Source organism: Talpa occidentalis, unplaced genomic scaffold, assembly GCF_014898055.3.
Source record: "Talpa occidentalis isolate TD23 unplaced genomic scaffold, MPIMG_talOcc4v2.1 talOcc4.63, whole genome shotgun sequence".
Taxonomy (NCBI): Eukaryota; Metazoa; Chordata; class Mammalia; order Eulipotyphla; family Talpidae; genus Talpa; species Talpa occidentalis.
In genome coordinates, this window is record NW_023605006.1 from 21,580 (window position 1) to 32,407 (window position 10,828).

Consider the following 10,828-nt stretch of genomic DNA (forward strand, 5'->3'; position numbering starts at 1 on the left):
CCAGCAGGTCTCCCATGTTCATTCAAGCCACCCATTGGCATCTGGCGAAGGGGAAACTGTCCTGCCTCAGGGTGATCCTTCCTGCCAAAATGGGTGCCGAGTCTAGTGTGGGGAGGAGACGCAATTTTAGTGTCCTCCCCAGAGGGCAGTGGAGGCTGTGAAGCCTCAGGGTTCTGCATGGGAGGGGCCTTGTCACATGGAAGAGGATTTTGTCCTGATGTATTTAAAGTATTTAAAATATGATGCTCCTCCTCTTCTAACTCTGCCCGCTGGCAGTCCTCATGGAAAGAGGAAGGTTTATCCTTTCTCTGTGCCATAAGCCGAGCCTGTGCCATATCCAATTTATGGAGGGCAGCCTCTATCCGGTCCTGCATATTTTTAAAAGCTTGATCTTGTATGCTTTTATAAACTGACTCAAAGATGTTCCGGTTCTCATCCCTCATGCACTTAATAGTTAACTCAAAGGCCTGATGTTGTATGGCCATGTTATAAAGCCTGAATTTGTTGTTGCATGGCTAAGTTAAGATCCTGAATGTGTTGTTGCACATTTTCAGTATGTGAAGTAGAACATCTACCTCTCATAGAAACAAGAATGTAGCAAATGGCGCTTACACATATTACCAAAAAACACCCAGAAGCACAGACTGTAAAGGGATGGCTTGTAAACCACCCATGTATGTACACAATAGTAAAATCATGTGCCATACACCAGGCTTCATCAAATTATTTAAATTAATGAAACTGGTGGTAATATTTAATGGAAGAAGGCTACTTAAATACAAGGCCGGAAGGAAACTGAAAGAATTCAAGCTAGGGATGAAACTGTATAAGCTCATGGGAAGGAACTTTAATACAATTAGGAAACAATATAGGAAAGGCAAATAATCTAGTTTCTAAATGAAGCACCCAAAGTTACCCGTCCCCTCGTGGGTAAAAGTCCATCCATATGGGATTGGCCCAGAGCAAGGCCCCAAAGCCTGCCACAAGTCTAAAGCATCTTCCAGTGCAGACCAACAGAAAAGGTCAGAAACAACCAGACAAGCCCGGAAGGAAAAGAGCAAAATCAACATCAAGATAAAAGCTGCCATTGTCACCTCCCCATGGGTCTCACCCACATCTGTGTCACCCAGTCCACGACCAAAAGACAAGCGCAGTTTCTTCACGTGTCTCTAGGCTCCATGAGCCTCCTCCAGGTCTCCTTCTGGCTCCATCCTGCTTCTTCCTCAGTCTCTTCTTCAGCTTCTCCTCTTCCTGCTCAGCTCCACCCCCCTTGGGTGGGGCAGGGAACCTCCCCCTTTCCTGGGGACCACCCTGTTACAAAAGGACTTATCAATGCTCTACTGCAGGCACACACGAAAGGTTAATAAAAGGTTTATTTACAAGGGAAGGGGAAATGAGAAAATGTACAGCTCAGGGAAAAAAGTGGGAGACAAAGTTTTAAATGCGTCCTACCAGATCCACCGATCAGGAATCCCAAATGGCGCTCTGAGAGCTGGCTGCAAGCCAGGAGCCATGAAGCCAGGAGGCGAGCGATAGCGAGCCAGAGAGCCCAAGGCCCACGTGTTTGGTTTTATATCCAACCTGGCTGCTTAACTCCACCCTCAGGTCCCAGCCACCCTCCCTTTGGTGGTGACGGGATTTGTCTTTCCCAATGTCTTGATGGCTTTAGTCTGGAGTGGGGGTGGGGTCCACAAAGCCTGTATGGGTTTAGCTCAGGACATCCTATCCCCCTAACACAGGTGCCCCATCAGGCAAGGTAAACGTTGGGCTCCAGTTTTTCACTTCCCTTTTCCGGCCAAAGCAGCCAATCAGCATTCCCGCAGCTCCGGTTATAATGACTCTACCCTGCCTTCTCGGTCTTTTTCATCTGGTAGGTGAGGGTAATGAGGCCCTGGCCTCTGCTGCTGCTGCTCTTGGGTGCACCGGCCCTGCCCGAGACATGGGCGGGTGAGTGCGGGTTGGAGGGAAACCGCCGCTGAGGAGGGGGTAGCAGGAGACCCCCGTGGCGGCAGCGGCGGCGCTGGACCCGCTGATGGCTCGTTTCCGCCATCACCGCCCAGTTGTCCCCCTTAACCCCGTGTCCTGGCCCCTTTCTGTCCCTCCCAGCCCCTTCTCCTCTTGCCCCGGGAGTCTCGGCCCTTCTGTCCCGCCGCCCTTAACTCTCTGGGGAGCCCCCTCTCCCTCCCCTCCCGCCCCGTGTCCCCAGCCCGGGTCTCCCTCCCGCCCCCAGGCTCCCACTCCCTGAGGTATTTCTACACGGTGATGTCCCGGCCCGGACTCGGGGAGCCCCGCTTCTTCGCCGCGGGCTACGTGGACGACACGCAGTTCGTCCGGTACGACAGCAACGCGGCGGGGCTGGGGATGGAGCAGCAGGGGGCGGAGCACTGGGACGCCGAGACGCGGAGAGTGAAGAGCACCGCACAGACTTTACGAGCGAACCTCCACGATCTGCGCGGCTACTACAACCAGAGCGAGGCGGGTGAGCTGCCCGGGCCGAGGCGTGACCCCCATCCCCACGGACGGGCGGGGAACCCCAGACTCCACATCTGCCCTCGACGGGACCCAGAACGAGCCGGTGGGGGCTTTCTTCTCTGAGGTTTCAGTTTCAGTATAGGTTTATTCCTAGCAGGTGATGGGGCGCGGGCGGGGCTACTGCGAGGCTGATGTGCGGTTGCGGCTCAGGTTCTCACACCATCCAGAGGATGTCTGGCTGCGACGTGGAGCCCGACGGGCGCCTCCTCCGCGGGTATGACCAGTTCGCCTACGACGGCGCCGATTACATCTCCCTGAGTGAGGACCTGCGCTCCTGGACCCCCGCGGACTCAGCGGCTCAGATCACCCGACAGAAGTGGGAGGCAACCGGAGAGGCTGAGTACTGCAGGAACTACCTACAAGGGGAGTGCGTGGAGTCGCTGCTCAGATTCCTGGAAAAGGGAGGGAGACACTGCAGCGCTCAAGTAAGAGAGACATTGCAAGGCCTCCGTGACTTCAGCTCTCCCTCAGGCTGACACCCCAGGGAAAAATGGAGTAATGGTCAGAACACAGACCTCTTTCTGGGGCCTCCCTGGCGGCCTAAGGGGGTAAGCACAACACTGGGGCCTGCCAGGGAGGTGACCCACATGGCCCAGCAGACCTCTCCTGTCTTGGCCACCTCTCCCTCAGCAGTGTATTTCAGCCAATCCGCCTGTTCTGTTAGGTGCTCTGTCTGGTGAATCTTCTCACCACCACCCCCCACACACCCCCACACCCCCCACACCTCCACACCCCCACCCCCGTCTGTAGGGTTCTTGTATGCATAAATACATCTTTAAAAAACAAACAAAAAAAGACCTCTTTCTGGTCACAGAGGAGGAGACTTCCTGGGTTTCCTATTCTGTGCTAGAAAGACTTGCCTGTAGGGCCCCACTTTTTCTGAAGGACAGTTAAGGAATCCAGTCTCTCCTGAACCTGATGGGAAACCAGCCCTGAAATCACCCTTCACCGGATCCTTTTGACCTGGCAGCCATCTTGGAGACCATCAGTTTCTCACTATGTCTTGTTTTTGGTCTAATTAACATTTTTCAGATCTGACTCTTGCTTTTTTGAGTCCCCAGGTCAGGAGCATAAATCTGTGCTCTCCCCCTTGGAGACCTTCATCTTTCTATCCTGAGCTCTTACCCTGATTTACCCATTCTAAGAAACAGATTATCCCAGACTCCCCAGATCAGGCTGGTTTATAGGTTTTGTGCTTCTTCCAAATGCATTTCCCTGTCCATTCTCAGGATGGTCACCTGAGGCTGCTTCAGTCTCCATGAAGGAAAACCCAAACAGTGTTCTCACCCTTCTCCTCAGATGCCCCAAAGACACAGGTGACCCACCACCCCACCTCTGACCAGAAGATCACCCTGAGGTGTTGGGCCCTAGGTTTCTACCCTGCCCACATCATGCTGACCTGGCAGCGAGATGGGGAGAACCTGACCCAGGACATACAGCTGGTAGACACCAGGCCTGGTGGGGATGGAACCTTCCAGAAGTGGGCAGCTGTAGTGGTGCCTTCTGGAGAGGAGCAGAGATATACATGCCATGTGCAGCATGAGGGCCTACTGGAGCCCCAAGTCCTGAGAGCAGGTAAGGACGGGGACACAGCCGCAGAGGAATCAGGAGCCCTTCTGGAAAACTTCACCTGTCTCTGGATGGAGGCCTGGGGCTCAGGGTATTACCTTCCCTTCCCTTCCCTTCCAGTGCCTGCTCCTCAGTCCTCCATCCCCACTGAGGTCATCATTGCTGGCCTGGTTCTCCTTGGAGCTGTGCTTATAGGAGCTGTGGTGGCTGCACTTGTGAGGTGGAAGAAGAAGCTCAGGTAGGGAAGGTAGTGGGGGATCTTGTCCACTGGGGGCTTTTATGTCCCAGGGAGAACTTGTCCTGCCTGGTAATGGAAGTACCATCCACACACATGTGTTGCCAGTCTGGAGCTGATTGCTACTCCTCACTCTTTTGTAAGCCATGTATGAAAGTGAATCACAGATTGTTCACCTTGATAATTCTGGTGATGGAGCCCTGACTCCAGCAAATGTCAGAGGGGAAGGTCCCTGCTGAGGACAGATTCCAGGAGGTGGTTGCTCCAATCTCCCCTCATCTTTCTTATTTCCTGATCCTGCCCTGGATTTCCAGGCATAGTTCTGGAACATTCCTTGTGGCCAGATTAGGGATTCATTTAAGACTTCATGGCCCGACTCTTTTGTGGTCTTACAGGATGTTTCTTCCCACAGGTGGAAAAAGAGGAAGCTGCACTTAGGGTACAGGTTACAGGTAAGTGTGGATCATTGGTTTATCCCTGAGCCCCTGGGGACAGTGTAGATGGAGCCCATGGGGGAGGCACCCACCTCAGTTCCTCCTGTGGTCTCATCTCTCATGGCTCTGACCAGGTTCTGTTTTGTTCTCCCCAGGTAGCAACAGTACCCAGGGCTCTGATGTGTCTGTCAGCCACTAAGGGTGAGACCCTGGGACCTGCAGTGGGAGGGGCTGGGGCAGAGAGGATGGGAATAGGTTATAGGGAAGCTGTGAGGGGGACATCTGAGGATGTGGTGGACTGTGGAGAATGTTGACACTTCCCTAACTTTGTTCATGGTCATTTTTCTTCACAGTGTGAGACAGCTGCCTTTGGGACCGAGTGATGCAGGAGTCTTCTCATCTTCACTTTTTGACTCCTCCACTGCCTGTACTTTGTGTTTTCCTGAGGAATAATGTCCACTTCTCTGTTGAAAGTAATAATCCAGATATGAATTTGAGAATAAATAAAGAGACCTCACGACCAGCCAGAACTGCAGGTTTGCTGTTCTGAGTCTCTGGAGATGTGGTAGGAGTGGAGGTGGGGGTGGGGTGAGGGGGCAGAAGAGGCTGTGAGGAGCCAAGGGGGATGGGGCCTGTGTCCAATCATTGCTGAGTACATCCTGGGCTTTGATGTGGTCACTCCTCAGGGATCATCTCCCTGCTTTGTCCTTGTCCTTTAGTAGCACCTGTCCCAGCAGGACCTGTGATCACAGGGACTCAGACACCACCTGGGCCAGTCCTGTCTCCAGGAATGTGGATAGAGGCTGCCTGTGGCTGGGTCAGTCTAGGCTCAGGCTAGGGTTTGGGCCTCACTAAAGTGACCTTGAGAAAAGGTTTAACAGACACATTGCCCACGAGGATGTGTAGGGAAGTTCTTTCCAAGCAGGGCAACCTCCAGTGCAGATGCCAGGGGCAGGAATTTCTGTGGCTGAGATAAAGGCTGCTGGACCAGAGGGCACCCGAGATAGGATCTTTGTGCACCCAGATCATTCAGGTCTGGAGGATGTTGGGTCTGACTCTCTAAGTAAGATGTGAGGTGACAAGACTTCCTGAACAGAGACCAACCTGTGCGACTACTCTCTAGTAGCCTCTGTCTGGCTGCTGTGTAGCACTGAAGGGTGCAAGGTGGGAAGATAAATGTCAGAAACCAATGCAGGTTGCAGAACAGAGAGATTGGTGGCTTTGTTGGGGGAGGGGGAGGGGAGGTGAACAGGAAAATAATAGAAAGTGATTGGATCTGTGTATTTACACATGGACTTGGTAGCATTTCCTACTGCTGGGTTGCGAAAGGGGTCAAGGATGACACTCAGTGTTTCAGACTGTGCTGGCAGTGGTGCAGCCTCAGTGACATGGGGAGACCCAGAAGAACCATATGTGGGCATCCTAGGCATTCACTTTAGGAAAGTTGAAGCTGAGATCTATTTGAAATGAAAGTGATGTTGGCAATTGGACACACAAGTCTGGAGTAGAGATGAAATATCTGAGTTAAGGAAATAGACTTGGGAGGTGATAGGATGTGAATGTTGTTTGAATGCTCGCACTCAGAAGAGTAGGTACCCAGGTAGTGATGACTAAGGAAAAGAAAGAGCAGGTTAAATCCCAGACCCCCAGTAATGAGTGATCTGAGCAGGCACCTGGAGTTGACTGCACAGTCTGGCTCCATGTGGAGAAGACACAGAGAGCCCCCACTTCAGTAAGCACAGGGGTCTCCTGGATTCTAGAAGTTCTAGAACAGAGCCTGAGATTCTATTATCAACTCCTTTCCTCACCTTAGGGATGGAGAATTTGGGGTTGATTCCCAGGAGATGATGCTTTCATCCATGAAAGCAGGAACAAATAACAGGGACTCTGCAGTCCCAGGTTTCATCCAAAGAGACTGACGGCAACTGTATTCTTGGCAGACTTGGGAAACTGGAGACGTGGCTACCGGAGTGGGATGAGAGTGGGCAGTCAGCAATGTTGGAATGACACAGCACTTCAAGTTGAAAAATGCCATCTGTGAAAACCTGTAGCTGACATTATACCTCATGGTGAAAACTGAATACTTTCTACTTAAAATAAGGAATAGGGATATGTTGATTCTCACATAAGATCGTACATTGTAAAAAAAAAAAAAAAGATCATACATTGTATAGAGATCAAATATAGAACATTGTGAAAGATAAATAAAAGCACTATGGATAATAAAGATGAAGTAAGTGTTTAAGTTGCAGCTGACATGATCATGTACATAGAAAATCCTAAGGCAAAAAAACTTCTAGAACTAATAGGTGAATATACCAAAATGTGGGTTAGGTCTAGGTCAACTGTATTTCTATGTACCAATGATAGAAAATTAATAAAATGGTTAAGTATAAATTCCATTTATAATAACATCAAAATGAAATAGTTAGATATAAATTTAGGAAGTGGATAAGATTTGCACGCTGAGATCTACTTAGTACCATTGAGAGAAAGCAAAGAATTATCACATAAATGGACAGATATTCAAGGATTGTGACACTGTGTTGTTAAGACCTAATTCTTTCAAAATTAATCTTTAGAGAAAAGCAATTCAATCCTGAATCTGAGTGTCGATCAACATCTTGGTAGTTGTTTTTAAACGACATTGACAAACTATTTTCCTCAATTTTCAAGGAAATACAAGGGATTTTGAAAGATTAAGATACTTTTTTCTAAAGAAAAATTCTTGGAAGAGGTGCAGCACCTGATTTCAAGACTTAGTATAAAGCTCAGAGGAACAGAATGAGTCTTGTTGTCACAGGGATGGTCTAGGCCAGTGGAGCAGAATAGAATGTGTGGTGAGAATGGCTGATACACTGGCGAGAAAATGCAGATAAGCTTCTGAGAAAGGCAGTCAAGGCAATTCAGTGGGGACGTGATGTGGAAACTAAGCAGACACAGGAAGAGAGGGACACCCTCGCCACACACTAACTGAAATGAGGCAGAGACCTAAAGATAAAAATTAAACTGTGCTGTCCAAGAGTAGTAATAATTAACCACAGATGTCATTTTACACTTTCCGTAGACACATTTAAAAGGACAAAAATGTAGTGGGTGTAAATAATATTTTATAAAACTCCAAACAATGCAAAATGCTATACTTTCACAAAGACAAACAATAGAAAGATTATGATACATTTTACATTCTTTTCCTCATACTTCACCTTTCATTTTTTAAAAAAGGATTTATACATACAAGAGCTGGGGTACAGGCCAGAGGTGTGGGGGGTGAGAGGATTCACCAGAGACAGAGTGGGGAACAGAACAGGCAGACTGAAATACACTGCTGAGGGGAGCAGCAGGCCAGTCAGGAGAGGTCTGCTGCACCATCTGGGTTGCTCCCCAGCTGACCGGGAATCCAAATCCAACTCATGCTGCAATGGCTGCAGATAGTTTCATAGGTTGTGTCTTAACCCTTGTGCCACCAGATAGGCCACCTTTCTTTCTTTCTTTTTTTTTTTAATATTTTATTTATTTATTTATATAAGCACTGGGTACAAGCAGAAGCGCGGGAGGGTGAGAGGATTCACCAGAGCCAGAGCAGGAAACAGAACAGGCAGACCGATGAAATACACTGCTGAGGGGAGCAGCGGGCACGGCAGGAGGTCTGCGGGCCATGTGGGACCCTTGCTCCAGCCGGGGATCAAACCAGCGCTGCAGAGGCTGTAGGGTAGCTTTGCAGTCCAGTGTTCAACCGCTGCGCCACTGGGGAGGCCCAGGCCCACCTTTCTTGAAATCACTGTTTCACGCCTGCAAAGACTAGAAATTCCTCATATTGTTGTCCTGAATGTGGGGGCCGGATCCTCTTCACTCTGTGACAAAAACCTCCCCTAGACTGAAAATTAGGAAATAGGCAGAATCTAACTCCTACCACCCTTTGTTCTCTCTTCCCCAGATGCTTCTCATGATGAACCCTTACCTGGTTCTACCTGCATTCCTGGAAACTTGGAAAATTAGTTGTCACATCCCTAGAAAGTTCTCTGTCCTCTGGGTTGTAGTGGCATCTGAAACAAACATCCCCTGATGCTGAGAAAATGCCCTGCGGGGGCAGTCATACCCCTTGACTCCTGTCACTTAAACATGGGCACCTCCTTGGGCCTGGAGATGTGAAGCCCTGCCCCTCCCTCACATTCCTTCACCCCTTGTCATCCCAGCACTCCCCCATCCAGGGAGTGAGTTGTTTGGGGTGCTGACCCTGCTAACTCCTTCAGAGACTTTTCCAATAAACTCATCTGTGCAAGACATTTTTTGGGGTTTAGAGTTCGGCTTCATCCACTCTGGGGAAAGGTCTGGTTGTGTCCTTTGCAAGGTGGTGACTTTGCTCCAGATCCAGGACTCTGGGATTTGTGACACATCAGATCCCTGACCGCTACACTGGGTGCAGGAAAGGGTGAGCACAGACATGGCTGGAGTGGACCCCTCAGCCTCCCCCTCCCCTCCATTCACAGTCTTGTCATCTCCCCCAGTGCCCAGCACAATGGAGATTAGGTCAGGAGACTCACACCCCCAACCCCACAACTCCTCTGCAGGAGGTGCTTCCTGAAGTCTGCACCACCTCCTGCCCCTGATGCAGCCTCAGGGCTTCCCTAGCAGAGCCAGGGTAGTGGAGAGGGCGATTCTAGAACACTCTCCTCCCAGTGACACAGGACTCACTGCTCACCTCCTTCAGACTTAGCCCAGATGTCACCTAGAGTTTGTTATGGTTTAGTTTCATCTGACCTTTCGTTTTGTTTCTCCATATTCCTCAAATGTGTGAAATCATCTACAATCGGTCTTTCTCTCTCTGATTTATTATTTCACTCAGCACAATCTTCTCCAGTTCCATCGATGTTGTCACAAATAGAAAGATTGCATCTACATTTGTAGCTGAATAACATCCCTTTGTGCATATACCACCTCTTCTTTTTCCACTCGTCTCCTGTGGACACTTAGCTTGTGCCCTCAGTGTGGCTATTGTAAAGAGCGCTGCAATTAACACACTGTCGTTGCAGTTTGGGGGATTAAAAATTAAAGTGTCATTTTCAATATTTTGAGAATCTGTTTACCACAACCAGCTGCTCCAGTGGCAGATGCGGGCAGGAGCAGCGTGGTTTCTCACCCTGCTGCTCCACCACAAGTCAGTTGTGGTTGTGGCTCCTCTGAACCCAGCAACCACCTCTCATGGCAATTGTGACCGTTGCTCCTCAGAGCCCAGCAACTGCGCTTTTACTTCCTGGATCATAGCTGGACAATCAGGTCTGAGCTATGAGCTCATTGGTGCTATATGTTTCAATCAGCCTGAGGATCGGAAAATGGTCCACCCAGACTTGTGGGTGTAGCACCCCGAAAGAGGATATAAGCCAGATCAGAGAATGCTTTTGGAAAGACTGTTCCAGCCTCCAAAGAAAGAAGGGCAAGACTCCATTCCTGGCCTCTAAAGAAAGAAGAAGGACCAGAAACTGAAAGACGAAAACAAGCATCCAGCAGCTGACCTCTGAGGTGGGCAGAGAAGCCAAAGACCTTTGTGAGAGACTGGGCCTCTGTCCTATCCCTGATATCGCCTGAAAGGAGCACTAAATGCTCCAGGCCTGGCGTCACACGGAGCTGTTAACACTTGGTGTTAACAAAATGTTAGCCTTGGGGGACTAGGAGTGACCATTAGGACTGGCCGGTGCTGTCGGCAGTCCTGGTGACAGGTGGCTGGTACTCTGCTTGCACATTTGGTGGCACTATCTGGGTGAGATAGTCTGTCACTTGTGGCTACAGTGAGCCTTTGTTTGCCCTGTTTGTAAAATAAGCCCATGGTTGCTGTCCCTGAGCCTGAGGTCTCTTGCTACTATGTACTGGTGTGAGAACCCAGACAGTGGCCCATCCTCTTATCAGGCACTGCGCTTTGTTCAGCTATCGCCCACAGGCCCCTGTTGTGTGGGTGTTATTGCTACAGCACTTGGTGTTTGCTTTGGCCTCTTGGGGCTTTTTGGTAACTCTACTGTCTTGGAGCCCAGGCAGGTGGATAGCCATTCTGGCCTATCCTGGT

The 10,828-nt window shown here is 49.9% G+C and overlaps 1 pseudogene; it reads left to right on the forward strand.

The window, feature by feature from the left end:
• The first annotated feature begins 1,879 nt into the window (after positions 1–1,879).
• LOC119230309 (popy Class I histocompatibility antigen, A-1 alpha chain-like) lies at positions 1,880–5,298 on the forward strand (annotated as a pseudogene).
• The last annotated feature ends 5,530 nt before the right edge of the window (positions 5,299–10,828 follow it).